The following is an 18,588-nucleotide window of genomic DNA, read 5'->3' as shown; positions in this document are numbered from 1 at the left end:
CTATACTACCTAAAATTCCTTTTGAAGATAAAAGTGTTCCCTCACCCTCTTGTTCTACCTCCCTACATTCGCTTCCAAATTATGCTCAAGATTTAAATACTCTTATCAAAGGTATTGCTCCTATAATAGTTACTCATAAATCTATTGATGACATTGGTCATGTTGCCCAAAAGCCTACCATTCTATAGGCTAGTTTCTTCTATTCTACTCCATCTAAGCTAAAACCTTCAAACCTTCCATCCATATTGTGACCTTATGTTCCTCTATCTCTTACTTCCACTCTTTACACGTTCCTCCTACCTTACCCCAAGATCAAGAAAGATACACATACTTGAACTCTTCACATTCACCTTTCCATCTAAACTAGTCATATTGGCCTCACTCATCTACAAGTCCCAAGTCCTTTTGAAGCAATTTGGATGATCAACTCTCACACAAGTGAATGAATCCATTCTCAAAAGTTCACTATGTCTCCTCTAATTGAAATGTGAATGTCAAGAAGGAAAATACACAAAAGAGACTGCAAAGGTCCACTATTCAAAGAGCTCAACCAAATAAAATATGGGTTCTTAAATCTATTATTGAAGAAATGTGTTCCAAAGCATCTAATGAAAAATCAAAAGCTATATGGATTCCCAAGTCTCTTTTGAAGGACTTGAATATTGAAAATAAATCAAAGTTGACATTTAAGCTTCCAAAGGCTTCCACTCCATCTTCTTCCCAACATATTCCTAAAAAGGTTTCAAAACCTTATACTCCACCTTCCTCCAAATTTATTCCTCCACCTCATATATCCAAACCTCATACTATTTCATCCATATTTTTTCCATCATTCCACTACCCTTCAAGATGTGTGGCAATGTTGATTTTGCCCACTTTTTCTTCTACCCTTGAACATCCCTTTTAATACCCTATCCACTTCACCTTCTATCTTCCACCTTTTATCCTTCCATCCCATTTATCTCATCCATAGCCTAAAACCTTATCCTCCATATATATTTTCTACTCTCTCCCTTCCATTACCTTATTAGCATCTTTGAGTGTACCTTGCTATGGTGTTGACTTATCATAACTTATTTTTGTTATAGGCATTCTATCTAACTTGAGAAAGGCTTAAATTCTTTCCAAAAACTCTAAAAATGCAAAAAAGAAGAAGAAAAAAAGTGCCTTGGTGAAAACTTGGAAACATGCACCTTGGTAGCAAAAGAAAAGATAAATAAATCTATCCTATGGTGAAAACCAATTCTTGTGGCACCTTGGACAAGTACCATGATGAAAACTTGGTAAACATGCATCATGAGTAATTCTTCCATCCATGACATCCTATCATGATCTTGCTTATCCTTCATCTGTGCTCATTCCCAAATTCATTCACTCATAACCTCCATAACAAACTTTCTATTCTATTCAGTTAGCCCTTTGGTCTTGATCAATGAAATAAAGAAGAAAACACAATTCTTAGCAATCTTTTGACATGGTCAATTTTCTTTTTATTACTTACGTAATACCCTTCATTACACCATTAGATTATATTGTTATATCTTTTTCCCTAGCTTGGGTAATCTTGTGAAGACTTTCATTGAGGGTAACATTCATTGCTTCATACTCTTTTCTTATCCATCTCCATTTATCCACTAGCTTGCTACTACATCTTGTCCCACACCTTGCTAGACACTAGAAAAAAATCAAGGTAACCTTCTTGAGAGCTATTAATCTCTAAAAAATTTCTAAAAATTTGAAAATATTCTAAAAAAATCTAAAAAATTGCAAAAAGTCCTGAAAAAATCATTACCTTGGTGAAAAGCTAGCAATAGGCACCTTGGCGATACCAAAAAAATTGAAAAATTCCAAAAAAAACCAACAAAAATAAAAAAGAGAAAAATAATTTTTTTTTTGAAAAACAAGAAAAGTAGCATTGGTGAAAACCTGGAAATAGGCATCATGGTAGCAAAAAAATAAAAGCTCTATCAAGAAGGTGAAAACTTGGTAACCATGCACCTCTTATTCCCAATGATCCATCTTGTAGTGCATCTTTTGGTTCTCTGTATAGTTGCTTTCTTGCTTTTCCTACTTTCTTCTCATGTATCCATGGATTGAGTCTTGTCACAACTCGGGGGTGTTCCCCTTTAGTGTCACTCTTGTTCAAGATTCTCCTCATAGAATCTCTTGCGCAATAGTCACTAGTGGTCCTCACTGCATCTGCCTACTATTGCTAGTGTCACTCTTGTTCAAGATTCTCCTTACAAAATCTCTTGCGTGATAGTCACCAGTGGTCCTCACTACATCTGCCTACTATTGCTAGTGTCACTACTTTTCAAGATTCTCCTCATAGAATCTCTTTTGCAAAAGTCACCCGTTATTTCAACTATGTCTGCCTACTATTGCTTGGGTCACATTTTGAGATTCCTTTATGGAAGATCTCTCTTGCATCAGTCACCAATCATCTTGGCTGTGTTTGTCTACTGTCACTTATTCCTCTTTAGGTTCTTCACCTCGAAGATTCCTCTTTGACATTAGTCACCAGTCATTTTGACTGTGTTTGCCTACTATTTTCACCCTATTGAAGAGATTTCTTTCATCCATGTTTTGGAAACTGACACTTGACATCAATCCCATGATAAACATTGAACTCAAAATGATACACTTGTTTGGATATGCTAAACATTTTCTTGGTTTGCTTTGTTTTCTCTTTATCCTATCTCCTCAAGCAACTCAATGATGTCATTTTTGACTAGAGAAGTGATGATTGGGGTCATGGTATTTTCTTTGCTTTATGTTTATGGTTTAGTTCCAATTAGTACTTGACATATTCCCATAAGAGGGGTGTCCACTATAAGAGCCTCCATCTCGTATTGGATGGCTAGGTGTACCTTCACTCCTTTTATATAGATACATCAATAACATTGGTTCTTCTCCTTGTCTGTTGGAGTGAACTCTTCATGCTATAGTAAATACTAATACTTGTCCTACTAAGTGAACGTATGGGTCACTGCAAGTATATCTAGCATGCTACGTATGCAAGGATCGTTGTAGATAGAAAACTTACTAATTACTTAGCATAAGAAGGATCTCTCATGTGCCTAGTGTGTCTACACATAAGTGACATTCTAGTCATCCTAGCATTTATTCTTTGATGCTTATGTTAACTTGCTACATCAAAAGGGATAAATGTTTTGGTCATTTTGGCTTCTTGTGCCTCAAATGCTTACATTTAATTTTGACAAAACTAGAATAGATGTCCTATTCATATTCTCATGATCGCAATGTCAGTGAGAATTGTATGACATCTATAGTTTTGGGCTATATGCTTAGTGATGATAATTGTCAAGACTTGGTAACTAGACCTAGGGTTGCATCTAGTTTAAGGTTGCATATCGCATAGGATTGCATTACTTGGTTTGACATATGATTCAATTGAAAATCTACTTTCATCTTCTGTAATGAGGGGTTGTTGGCTTGCTCAAAGCATCATGTTTTTCAAAAATACGCAAATGACTGATTACTCACCCTCTTGGCTACTTTGGCTGCTCTGAACCCTTTTTTTGGGATCAAATTCAAAATCTAACACACTTAAGTGGCTCAAAAAAACACATTTTAAAATTTTGGGACCAACGTGATCAAATGCTTGTGCAGTCGACATTTTTCTGATACTTTGTTATTCTTGAAATCTTTTCAACTCAAAATTCTTCATGTTTTCAAAATTTATTTTGGAAAAAGTCAACTTTGGTCAACTCTTGGTCAAACTTGGTCTTCTAGACCTTGAAATCATGGTAAATTGACTCTGAATTCTCTTCTGATCATTCTGATCTCTTCTACACTCTACTACATCTTGTATGTCCTTTATATCTCTCAACATAATCCTTACATCATATTTCTAGTGTGTCATCTTTCAATTTCACGCCCAAGGGGGCAAGACGATTACATCATTGATCTCAAATTCTAAATAAATTTGAATCTTCATTGCTTGAGGCATCTTGTTCCCATCTTATGTCCTCACCATTTGGGGCATCTCATCACTAGGGGCATCTTGTTTTCCTCTATCTAACATCTTTTTCATCTTTTCATTAGTTGGTCATACTTTATAGCAGTTATTATTAGAGTTTGATGGATAGGTATCATGACAATCTAAACCTCAATTCTTGAGGATCAAGCCTCATTCTGGGGATGATTCTATGACTCATAATTCAATCTTATTATCTTCTATCAAATTTTAGGTATCTAGGTGTTCTATCTAGATCCTTAAAGGTTAAGCTCCATTCTAGAGATAATCTTTTAAATGTTATCAATCTCAGGTATCTAGATGTTCTATCTGGATCCTTAAAGATTAAGCTCTATTCTAGAGATAATATTTTAAATGCTATCAATCTTAGGTATCTAGATGTTCTATCTGGATCCTTAAATATTAAGCTTTGTTCTAGAGATAGTCTTTTAAATGCTTATCAAATCTCAGGTATCTAGATGTTCTATCTAGATCCTTAAAGATTAAGCTCTGTTTCAGAGATAATCTTTTAAATGCTATCAATTTCAGGTATCTACGTGTTCTATCTAGATACTTAAAGGTTAAGCTCCATTCTAGAGATGATATTTTAAATGTTATCAATTTTAAGTATCTAGGTGTTCTACCTGGATCCTTAAAGGTTAAGCTCTATTCTAGAGATAGTCTTTTAAATGCTATCAATCTTGAGTATCTAGATGTTCTGTCTGGATCCTTAAAGGTTAAACTTTGTTCTGAATGAAACCTTTAGAATGCTTATCAATTTAGGTATCTAGGTGCTCTTCTTGGATTCCTTAGGATTAAGCTCCATTTTGGAGATGGTCCTTAAAAGCTTATCAATTGGTTTTTGTAACATCAATTTCAGAACCAATCTTATTTTCTAATATGTGCATCACACTTTTTGATTTTCTTTGAATTTAATGTGCTACTCACACATTCATTCAAAGAGGGTCAAAATTTAATACCCCAAAATTGGCTCATTGCCATGATCACCAATTCTAGTCTATTCCGATCAACCCTAAAGTCCTATCTCACTAGGCAATTCTAGTTATGATTCTCACTACTTGACTTAATTGTCAAATGCAAAAAACCCTAATATGCATTAATCATGCTATTTAGTTAATTCCCAAAGTATTGACTCATATTAGTCACATTAAACCTATTGATTAAGATTTGATTTAATTTAAAGTATTTATGCTTTAATTAAATTAAATTATCTCCTAAGGCTAATGTACTAGGGAATTAAAATATTTAATTTAATATTATGCCCATTTTAATTAATTGAATTAGATTATTCAATTAAATGAAAAAGGTATTTGTGAGGTCATATCTCACCTATTAAATTAAATAATATCTTCAAAATCCTCTCTTCAGTTATAAATGGAAAGTCTGAGTGAACTACTTCTCAAAAATGGAATCAATCTAGTTAACTTGCTCTCACACTTATGACAAGTTTAGTTAACTACTCATCACACTTAGATTTGAAATAGTTTAATTCACCTACACAAGGAAGTTTCCATCTTAACTAAATCTTCTATCTAATCCTAACTATTCATCAAGGTTGATGCTGACTGATGATTCACTCTTGGATTCTATTTAAGGGACCCATAATCCCTCATTATAGAGGTTGAATTGAATTGCTATCAAATCTTTTTTGAATTGTGCACTCATTTAAAGTTTATTAATTTTCATAAGATTTTATTTTACTATATTAAATGTCATTTAGATTTAATATGCATACATCTAGTTAATCTTATTTTTATATGTTCTGACATAAAATGCATATCTCATTTAGATTACTTCCACACTCATATAGATTTAATTGCATGAAAACCCTTCATTCTAGAAAGGTTTGGTTGCTTGCATCTCAACTCTAAGAGCATGAACAAGAAAAATTCTTCTAGATAGAAGGCAATAGGTTGTCTTGTAGGACTCCTCTTGGGTGAACAATCTCATGTTCATTCTAGGATGAATCCACATACAAAGATCGTGTTGAAGTGTGTGTGTGAAGTCTGAGGCCACATTCCACATATACATGTACCACCCATGACATAAGTGTCAAAAAAGGGGGATTATAAGTGTTATAAAAGTAAGGGAAACACAATTTTGGGATAGAAATAGGACACAATAATAGTACAATATATTTAATCAACAAGATTTATATAGAATTCAACAACAAGGAACACTCAACTTGGAGGGAGTTCTAAAATTTTGGAGAGGCATGACAGTTAAGTCATCAGTTGTGCAAAATTTTGAAATTTTGTATGAGATACAAATTATTTGATTTATGTACATAAATTAGGTCATATATGCATGACAAAGTGTTTTTTCTACTCATGTCAAAGGGGGAGATTGTTGATCTCATTTTGGTTTTGACAAGGTAGTGACAAAACACTTAAGGCATTAATTAACAAAATGCTGTATGTGCCAAGTAAGTAGTGTATGCCGAGTAATATACATAGTTAGTGATGAGCACTAGATTATTCCGAGCATATGGTATGTGTTGAGTCACTCAAGTGCTAAGAAAGTCATATATGCTAAGTGATTCATATGCCGAGTAAAATAGTGGATGCCAAGTCATTGAGGAATTGAGTTACAACATTAAGGATATGGTGAATGCTGAGCATTAGAGCTTTCAAGTGTTGAGTAAATAGTTTTTGGAATAGTTGTTTGCAATGGCACAAACTCCTATGTAAACAATTTTTGGGTTCACTTAAGGATTTTTTTATGATTCTAGAAGATATGAGAAGTTATATTAATGCATGCAACCAATCAAATTAACAAATGTTCTAAGTGGAAAAATGGGTGAATTATGATCATTGATTCCTACCTAACTATAGCTCACTTAAGTCTTGTTAAAGAGGGAAAACCTTAAAAAGTTTGTATGTGTGGATGAGAAGAGAAGTGTGAATGCTAAGTACGGAGAGAGAATTCTTAGTGATTAAGGAGGTCATGAGAGAAGAATGAATTGCAAAATCAATTAGAGAGAATAAAGAAGAGAAATTAAAGGACATACGTGATACATTTGATTAGGAGGATCAAGTACACATTAGGAAAGAGGAGATTTGATATCTAGTAGAGAGGCACTAATCAAAGGATCAAGGCTAAAACATTCTAACAAGTGAATTAGTGAAAATATCTTAACTAAGTAGTCCTAGCAAGCTTTTGCAAATCTTTAAATACAATGCTTACTTTATTTTAAGTTGAAGTCCTCCAATAAGGCACACTTTTAGCAGGGTGTTGAAATACTTTAATAGGGTAAGATTTAATAGTCTTTGTAAGCCTTTAACAAGGCAGACCTTTCATAGGGTAGATCATAGTTTATGATTAAACAATTGTAATCTTCATTGGATACACTTTACAATTACAATAGTGGAGATTTATGGGTGTCATCCCCATTCTAGTTTTACCTTCTCGTTGGAGGATTTTGAGGTAACAAATTTATTGTGTTATGTGTTATTTGTTTCATGTTATGGATGAACATGTGTAATTAGCTATTTAAATTTACATGCTAAATGATGAGATGAATGTGTGGTGAATGCTTTATGGTTAAATTTTGAAAGGATTGATTCTTTTAGTGTAAATAATTAATTATTATTACACTTTAAGTTTACTTAGGATAATGCATTTTTATATTAGTTTTCATGTAGACACTTAGGAATATGCATAGATATATGAGTTGTCTTGTTGACAACATAGGAGTTAGAAACTTATTAGAGCACATGGTGCCTACAACATTCTTTTTATGAGATACACCTAATCCTCTCATCATTGCACAAACTCCTATGCTTAATGGAGGATAATCCACCTTTGGTGGACATGTGCTGAGTTGTAATCCTTATCTCTTTATTGACTCCTAGTCATTCTAGTTGCCTTTATATACAAGGCACTTCTATGATGTATTCATCCAATTATCAGATATCCATTATCATCTTGATCATTATTAAGATTCTCATTTGATCATCATTACTCTCTCTTGTGCTAGTGCTTCAGCTTCTTGATCTTAGTGTCATTTTTTCCTAAGGAAAATCTTACAGATTCACCCCCCCTCTCAAAGTTTACTTTCCCATTCTTATTTCCAACAGAGGGTAGACAAATTGAACATCTTTGGTGATTCACTATTGGTAATCAACTAGGTTAATGATATCTATTAGAAACAAGATGAAATATTGACACCTTACAAAAGAATGGTTTATGATCTATAAAATTACTTTGCACATTTTACTTTCTAGTAGATTCCTCAGGCAAATAACAATGTGAATGATGTAATGATTATTGTGGCTTCTATGCTACAAATGCCAAAAAATGACATTTGATATGAGTTCCTAGTGGAGACATTACCCTATCCTGCGCATGATTCCCCTAAATCTTGAATGATCTATTCTAACAAAGGAAATGTTCATCTCACTACCATCATATCTACTCTTACTTACATGACCAAATTGTTCTAGATACTCTAACCTAGAATGAGAAACATCACTTTATCCAAAATGCTTCATTGTTGCTAATGAATTATTTATGAGAGGTCTTGACCATACACTCCTTAAGTTTCTAGAACACGATGAGTCAAAATACACATTACTTGAGTTACACAAAGGAATTTATAGATCACACTCAAATGGCTTAACAATGGCTCAAAAACTTATTAGAGCTGGTTACTATTAGCCAGAAATGGAGAAAGAGGCAATCAAATATGCTAAATCTTGTAAATAGTGCCAATTTCATGGAAATATGATTCATGCTTTAGCTAAGGAGCTAATTCCTTTCATCATAATTTGGCCATTCCAACAATGGGCCTTTGATTTGGTGGGTTAGATTCATCCATCTTCTTCAGATAGACATAAGTTCTTCATCACAACTAAAGATGAATTCACAAAATGCATAGAGGCACTAAAAAACTTGGGCCCAAACTATGATGGTAAGCCATCAAAATTGTGATGGAAAATCATCACCCAAGCGGAAGTACCATGAATTGGCTTCTTTCATATGGGTATCAAACTTTTTCTAGCAAGTGCGTTCATCATAATTGTGACAAAAAAAGCTATCATAACTTGGAAGATGGGAAGGGCAAGGGTTCATCTTCATGCCATTACAATTGCTATAGTAGACTATTGAAATTAAAATGGCTATCCATTTGAGTAAGCCATTAGAAGAGTGATGGGTATGTGACAATGATGCTATGTGAGCAACAAATATCTATCAGAATAGACTAGAAATTGTGACAGTTTTCTGAATTATGAATTTTTTTTGGGTGAAAAACATTGAATAAGTATTCCTAGATTCCCCATGAGGAAATAAAAAAGAATAGGTGAAGTTAATGCCTTATTGTATGGATTTATTAGTCATGGCATGGTTCCACCTTTGGTCTTGAGATATTCCTCCTGAACAGCTGATGTCAATATCTTCTTTGTATGGATTTAATAATCATGGATAGGGCACCCAACTTCTCTAGTTATAATGAGCTCTAAAATATTTCTTATGTTTAATTTGATAATTTAAGAAGTAATAAGAGTTTGAGGAATAACAATAGATTGACACAATTAGTTGTCATACAATCATAGGTTAATTTTGAGCTTCACTTAGTTTTCTAGAATAGTTTAATATTCTCTACTAATTAGGGCCAACCACATGAAGGTGAAACCTCATTTGGCCCCATCTACCCTAACATCTAAATTCCCCATTAACATCTGAAATTCATTCATTCATTAATAAAATGTTTCATTCCATTAATAAATTCCCCGTTAACATCATACCATTGATTTGATAAACTTGTGAATGCCACTATAAAACAAGAATGCACGTGCAACTATGTTCTTTATGCATGGACAATAGGGGAAGCTGAAAAACCCACCACATTTACATTTATTTAATAGGTCTATGAAAACCTCTAACAAAAATACAAACCTATTGGGTTTTTCAACTCCACCTGATGTTATATACATATGAATTGAGATTGCATATTGAAGTATGGTGTCCTTTTGGATTGCCCAAAACCAAGCGATTCACATAGTTAGTTGTCATACAATCATAGCTTAATGTTGAGCTTCACTTGGTTTCGAGAATAGTTTAACATTCTCTACTAATTAGGGCTAACCATGTGAAGGTGGAAGCTCATTTGGCCCTACCCCCCCTAACATCTAGATTCCTTATTAACATCTAAAATATTTAAGAAAAGATCAATCTTTAAAGTACCTAGAATTTCCTCATCACCTCCCACTACTCTCAAGAAAAGTCCATCTTCATTGCTAATGAGCATATCATCACAATTCTTTAGTGATTCCCCTACATCTAACATAGGTACATTTAGGAATTTCCTCATGGAAACTTTCATAAAATGAATCCAATATTACAAAATGCCCCCTAAGAAATAGTAGTTCAAGTGAAATAAACATATGAAAAATAAGAGATAAAAAGAGGAATCTACTTACCAATAGGCATTGCCATCACATTTTTCCCCATGCTACGTGAGTTTTATTATTATTTTTTTGTGCAAAGATCTCTTTGTTTATACACATACATACATACATACATGGCCACACACATATATGTGTGCATGTATGTATACACACACACATATACATACCTACATACATACATACATACATACATACATACATATATATATATATCTATATATATACATACATACATACATATATATATACATACATACACACACACACACACACACACACATATGCATATATGTATGTATGTACATACATATAAAGAGATCACAAGGGCACTACAACAAGATGCTGAGAGCACAAGGGCACGACAACAAAATGGAATGATCACAAGGGAATAAAAATGAAATCCTAGATCTCCACTAATCTCTATAATCCACAAGATCTCTTTGTATATATAAATACATACATAGACACACACACACACATACACACACATATATACATAGAAATACACATATATATACATGTACACACATATACATACATACATACATACATACATACATATACATATATACATATACACACACATATATATACATACATATACATACATACATACATACATACATATATACATATACACATACATACATATATACATATACACATACATACATACATACATACATACATACATACATACAAAAAAACAAACATACATACATACATTTGCATATGTAATTTTATTACCATGGAAAACTATATTTGATCCTGCTAGCTGGGAACAATTGATTGTTCCTTATATGATAAGTTTTTGTAAAACTTCTTGTGAACTCTACCCATTCTTCCCTGTCTGCATTATGCTTGCACAAGATATTGAGGTAAGTCACTTAGCACAAGTTGAGTGAGTTCTATTGTTTTATTATTCAAATTCTAGAATATGTATGTAGTTGGATCAATTTTTTTTGTTGTGCCAAGATCTCTCTATATATATACATAGATCGGCTCACATATATGTGCATATGTATGTATACACACACACATATATATATACACATATGTATATATGTATATACATATACATAAATAATAGTAATATATGTATTAAATTTGCATTTGCTTTTCCATTGCTTATAAGAGTTTTTTCAAGGTTGGGAACCACTTCAACATCCTTTGCATGGTTTAGAGGTAATGTCACTGTGGCAGTGAGAATAACTTCAGTAAAGAGTCAAGCATTAGGATTTACTACCCTAAACCTATGCTACAAATTCCTTGGAGCTAATGGACCCTAAAATTATGCTATGTTTTCAAGATACATGGGAGAAGTTACCACTAGATTTAGTAATTCATAACATTCTACATCATATAGTAATGTGCAAATTAGTAGCAGTAGTAGATACTTGGGATCCTCATAGGGAGATTGTGCCAATACATGCATGGTTACATCCTTAGCTTCCATTATTGGGCCAACTATGGATCCTTTATATCAACCATTCTTAAAAAATTAGAGAATGTGCTTCATGCCTGGGATGGAAGTGAAGCATTTGAATATTTAATTTATCACTTTTAAAAATTGTATTTGATCCTACTAGCTGGGAATGACTAATTGTTTATTTTATATTACCTAATCTAATGATAGTTATAGCTCAAGTATTTGTCATTCCCATTTATCATATAGTTGGAATGTTGGAGGCAAAATTTTTTCCAAAGTGGTAGCAAGTTTTGTATCATTGGCATTGTTCAAGTCCTAATTTTAATGAAGTAACAAAGTGGTCTTTAGGGTGGAAATGACTATTTTTCCTTGAGCTTCTTGCTAATGAGAGGATAAGAAGTCAGCTAAATGCAGCCCTTGAAATGATAAATCAAGTTGTAGAGAGTATGACTATGGAATAACCTAGGGATAGAGATAATGTAAACCATCTTAGGGTGACTAGCAGTGCCAATTTGAGGCACTTCAACAATAACAAGAAACAACAACATATGCTCAACATAAAGCCTCAACTTCCATGGGTAGTGGGATTCACTTGAATAATTCCATGGGTGAACCTCAGTTGAGTCTAAAGGAAGTAAGTCAAATATATGCACAATAAGATGACATCCAATTTTTCCCTAAAGTGGGATGTGTGCATGATGATCTTGAGGTTTATAGCTTTAGAACTCTCAGTATCTATCTAGATTCTATAAAAAACCAAGTTCTTGCATAATCTAGAGATAGAAGGGTGATTACATCATTGGAGAAACTAGTTGAGATGCACTGTAATCAAACTAGGAGAAATCATTGATAAATCAAACATATAATGAAGAGGAAACTTGAAAACTAGAATTCTAAAATGCTGAAATGAAAGCTATCAACGATCAAACACCTATGAAAGAGTTACAAAACAATGCAAAGTTGATTTTAGATATAAACAAAAAAATAAAACATGACATAAATAATTCCCCATTTTTTTTGATTGTGGAGAGATGTGCACAAAAGAGGTGGAGAGATCCAAACAAGGGTGGAGAGCTTTGAATGTTGGTGGAGATTTCATTTTTGTGGCATTGTAATCACTGCATTTCATTGCTATGTGCTTATGATTCGTACATTTTGTTTCTGTGCCCTTGGTGGAGATTAGTGGAGATCTAGGATTTCATTGCCATGCTCTTGTGGTCATTTCATTTCATTACTGTGCCCTTGTGATGTCTATATTTTGTTATCATGCCCTTGTAATTTCTTTGCCCTTGCTCTACGATCTTGTTGTCATGTTGCGCCCTTGTGATCTTTGTGCCCTTGCTTTGCAAGTTTCTTCAAGGGGAGAAGAGGTACCTATGTAAATGTTCTTTTCTTTTCCTTCTAAACATGTATCTCTTTATATTTCCCCAATAGGTGATTAGATAAGTTTCTCTTTATGTATATGTATGTGTATATATACACACATACACACATGTATGTGTTAATGTATGTATATATAGATAAGCTTCTCTTTATGTATATGTATGTCTAAATATACATACACACGCACACACACATATGCATGTGTTTATGTATGTATGTGTATATATACAAAGATCTCTCTATTTATATACATACACATATACATAGACACACACATATGTGTGTATGTATGTATATATACACATATATACATATACATATGTATATATATAAATACATACATACAAACATACTGACATATACAAAGATCACAAGGGCACAACAACAAGATGTAGAGATGACAAGGGCACGACAAAAAAATGTAGAGATGCAAAGATACATACATAAATACATACATATACAAATAGATACATAGATATATAGATACATAGATACATATATACATCTGCGTATGCAATTTTATAACCTTTAAAATTTTTCTTTTATCTTTACTCAATCACCAAGAGATAATATAATCTGTAACTATAGATTTTTACATACTTAATATGGTATGAATAGTTTTGACTGAATTCATCTAAGGAGAATGAGTCTACTCATGATGATAATGACTTTGTATATTGGTTCTTTAGAAGAGAGAGACTTACAAAAGATTAGATGTCGCTTGTAGCTCAAATATTCCCAATTTTATATTCACAACTCACATGCTCTCCCATGGCCTAAGCTAAAATGCTCATTAACACATCCAAAATTAAGGAATAAAATATAATTATGTCCCCAAAGGAGAATTGAAATGCAAATTTTTTAAATTCCACTTAGCACTATTCCAATAAATTCAAGAAATTCTACTACCATGCAAATTAACTTACATTGATTCTGAAGCTTAGGCCTTAACAATAGTTGAAAGATGAATTGTTGTCAAAGAATGTGCGAAAAAAAAACAAGAGTACATATTTAGAATGAACATAGATATTTGCAAAAATGAAGAAACATATAATCCTCTTATACATAATCATAATTATGTCAGAGATGAACTCTAGAAATTGAGCAATTGAGTAATCCAAATCTTTATTTTCAATTACCACACTCTATCCGTCATTATCATTTTATCAAACTACATAGTAGTTGTAGAGATTTATCCAAATAATAAATTACATTCATACAAAAATTTCATACCATGTTTAAATAAAATAATATACAGTCTAATTTTAAGAAAAATAATAGTCTTAAATGTATATGATTAAATTAAATAAACAAGAGCACTATTTGTAGTTGTATAATTCTAGCATTACTGATTATGTTAAATAAAATTTTCAACAAAACAAGTATGAAGTAGCATAAATGGATCATCTACTTGATCCTATTATGAATTAATGTGAATGCATTTGATCATTACCTAGATGATATTATGCACAAGATCTTTACTCAATCACCAAGAGATAATATAATCTATAAGTACACATTTCTACCTACTTAGTTTGGTATGAATAGTTTTGAATGAATGAAAGGATAATTTATTGTGTGAATTCAAGGCATGAATTATTAATTTAATTTAGCACAAGTACTATGTACGTGTGTATGTATGCATGTAAAAAATTTCACATAGTGAACTGATATATATACATATATGCACATATGCATACAATCATCATAATCAGTTATCCTTGCATCTGACCAAAGCTATTATATATGAGCAAGAGATACATGTTTAAAAGGAAGTAAAAGAACATTTACATTGGTACCTCTTCTCCCCTTGAAGAAAATTGTAGAGCAAGGGCAAAGAGATCACAAGGGCATGACATGACAATGAAATGTAATGATCACAAGGGAATGGCAACAAAATCCTAGATCTCCATTGATCTCCACCAACATTTAGAAATCTCCACCCTCATTTGGAGATCTCCACCCTCTTTCATGCACAACTCTCCACAATCAATCAAAGAAATGGGGAATGACTAATTTCGTGTTTTCTTTTCTTTTTTGTTTATAATCCATAATCCACAATCCATGAGATCTCTCTAAATATATAGATACATAGATAAATAAACACAAAATATGTATATGCATGTATGTATATATACACATATATATACATATACATATACATATGTATATACATGTTAGATTGTGGTGACTGATTAGGAAAGTATTGTACATACTTCATAAATAGTGGGGTTTTTTTTTTTTTTTGGGAAGTAGCTGACATGGTAGCCAACATATTATGGCTGACATATGGCCGACATGTTATAACCCTAAAGTGGTTTAATACTTGTATAAAAAGGGCTTAGGGTTGGGTATTTTTTATATGTGGTGATACGAAATTGGTTCTTGCGGCAGTATTGATCTGTAAGGGATTACGGATTGTAATCAGGTTGTAATCACTGGATTGTAATAAGATCAGACTTGCTGTTTGGTGGACGTAGCCCAGGGATTGGGTGAACCATGTTAAATCTTGGTGCCTTGTGTTCATTTTTGTGTGTTCTATTATTTTTTTGTTATTGGTTATATTTGCATGTAGTTTTTATTTCTGTCCGTGGTTTATCCTAACAATACATACATACATGCATACATACATACATACATACATACATACATACATACATACATATATACATACATAAAAACAATAGTGCACATTCTAAGAGTTTATAATTGTTTAATAAAAAATATGTTTAACAAGAAAATACACCTAAAGAACTATTAGCTTAGAACCAAGAACATAGTGTTGTAACAATTCATAAAGTGCTTGACATGAGATGTGAACAAGTGAAGGTGTTGACTAATCTACAAAACTTGAATGTTGAAATGAAAGCTATCGATGATCAAACACCTATGCTAGAGTTACAACACAATGTGAAGTTGATTTTAGATATGGTAGAGGTTGATATCTAGAAGTTTAACAATCAAAATTTAAGGCACAAGAGTAAAGGAGAAGGAGCAGCTTTAGAAAGAGGTTGCACGACAGAAACAATAGCTAGACAACATAGAGGATATTATGGGAGCCATAGGATAGAATCTAGGAAATTCTATTTGTGGTAGGTACTATGATAGTGGAATCACTTGTAAGTGTCTTTGATAATTTGTAGTCCAAATATTGGGAAGACTTCAAGTTGTACAATTTTTCATTTATTGCATCTGCATTTTCTTATAAGAGTGTTTCATGTATTGGCATAGTCTCTCTGCGATGATTCCAAGTATCAAATGCTTACAAGAGTGTTTCAATGTTGGGAACCACTTCAACATCCTTTGCAAGGTTTAGAAGTAATCTCATTGTGGTAAAGGCTTCTACAAGGAAATGAGCCTTGTGATTATGGAATTTAATAGAAGTAGAACTTGCTTGTTCAACTCCTTGGACTTAATTCTTCATTGAACTTATTCTTCAATTCATTGCACATGCAATTTTATCACCTTGGAAAACTATATTTGATCCTACTAGCTAGGAACAACTAATTTCCTATCTTATTTTACCTAATATGATTACTATTCTACAAGAATTTTTAATGAACCCAACTAATCAAGAAATAGACCCATTTAACTAGGTTATGGCTAGTTTCTTTCTAAAAATATCAGCTATGATATGGTTTTGAAAAATTTCTTGCAAATTCTGCCCATTTTTCCTAGTCTGCATTATTTTTGTGCAGGATCATGAGGTAAGTCACTTAACATAGGTTGAGTGAGTTTTATTATTTTATTATTTGGATTCTAGAATATCTATGCAGTTGGATAAATTTTTCTATTGTGCTAAAATGTAGTAAGCACCTTAAAAAAGATCTCTAAGATGTACATGTTTAGAAGGAAATATAAAGATATACCTATTTACAAGGAAAAGATACAAACATTTACATAGCCCTTGAAGAAAATTGTAGAGAAAGGGAACGACATGACAAAAAAATTATAGAGAAAGGGCATAGAGATCACAAGGGAATGACATGGCAACAAAATCATAGAGAAAGGGCACAATAATGAAATCGTAGTGCAAGGGCATGGCAATGAAATGCACTAATTACAAAGGCACAATAAATTTAGAGCTCTCCACCCTCTTTTGCATGTAACTTTCCACAATAAAAAAAAATGGGGAATTATTTATGTCATTTTTTTTTTGTTTATACTAACCTAGAAATTGCAAGTACAACACCAACATCAGTATTGTGATGATGTCATGGAAAATTACAAAAAAAATATGAAAATCACCACAAATTACACCACCGTCGCATATTTCCATCGCAATTTGACCCCAAATGTTGTAGTGAGGTAGTCCCTCTTGTTGAGGCTAATGGAAAAAGTGTAACTTTTTTCTTTCTCAACTACATCATTTGTATTATGGTGTATCATCCTCTATCATCACTGATAATGGAGGAAAATTCAAAAGTAAAGATCTCAAAGAGCTATGTTCAAAGTTCAAAATCACACAACATTATTATTCCATCTACTATCCCCTAGGGTAACAGACAAGTAGAAGCATCCAATAAGGTTGTTCTCAAAATCCTACATTGTATAGTTAACAAATTTGGAAGGGACTGACACCTTCAAATTAATTTGGCTCTATGGGATTACATAAGAAGTATTAGAAATCATATGGGAGCAATGCCATTTTCTTTGGTATATGGAGAAAATGTTGTACTTCCTACCAAGGTTGAGAATCCTACTTTGTGAATCTCTCTAAAAGGTCTCATTACTAAAGATGACTATAGAATATCTCAGCTATAAGAGCTAGAACTACTGAATGAACATTGGCAAGTGGCGTTCAATAATCTATGAGCTTATAAAAAATGGATGTCTAAAAGCTACAATAAGAAAGCCAAACCACATGTATTCCAAGTGGGTGACCTCATTCTAAGGGAAAACCCTGAGAATCAACAACAATAGATACAAAAGGGAAAGTTTGAAACCAACTGACTTGGTCCATACATAGACACTGTAGTGTTTGGATCTAGTTCTTATCAACTCTCAATTATTAAAGCAGAATCACTCAAGGAGCCAGTCAACACTCTTCATTTGAAAAGGTTTTACCATTGATATGGTTTTGAAGCTCTTTGTACATCTAAATGTTCCAAAAAAAGTGTAGAAATTGCAAAACTTCCTTAAAAAATCTATTATCTTGGTGAAAACCTAGCAATAGGTGCCTTGGTAATACCAAAAAAATTGAAAAAATAAAAAGTTCAAAAAAATACAAAAATCTAAAAATACAAAATAGTAAAAAAGAGAAAAGAACAAAAACATTGAAAAGTAAGAAAAGTGCCATTGATGAAAACTTGGCAAACATACATTGTGGTAGCAAAAATAAAATCTTTTCCAAGAAGGTGAAATCC

This window comes from Cupressus sempervirens, chromosome 8 (assembly GCF_028749045.1).
Source record: "Cupressus sempervirens isolate cs-2001-9-10 chromosome 8, ASM2874904v1, whole genome shotgun sequence".
Lineage (NCBI taxonomy): Eukaryota > Viridiplantae > Streptophyta > Pinopsida > Cupressales > Cupressaceae > Cupressus > Cupressus sempervirens.
This window is presented reverse-complemented; position numbering follows the sequence as displayed.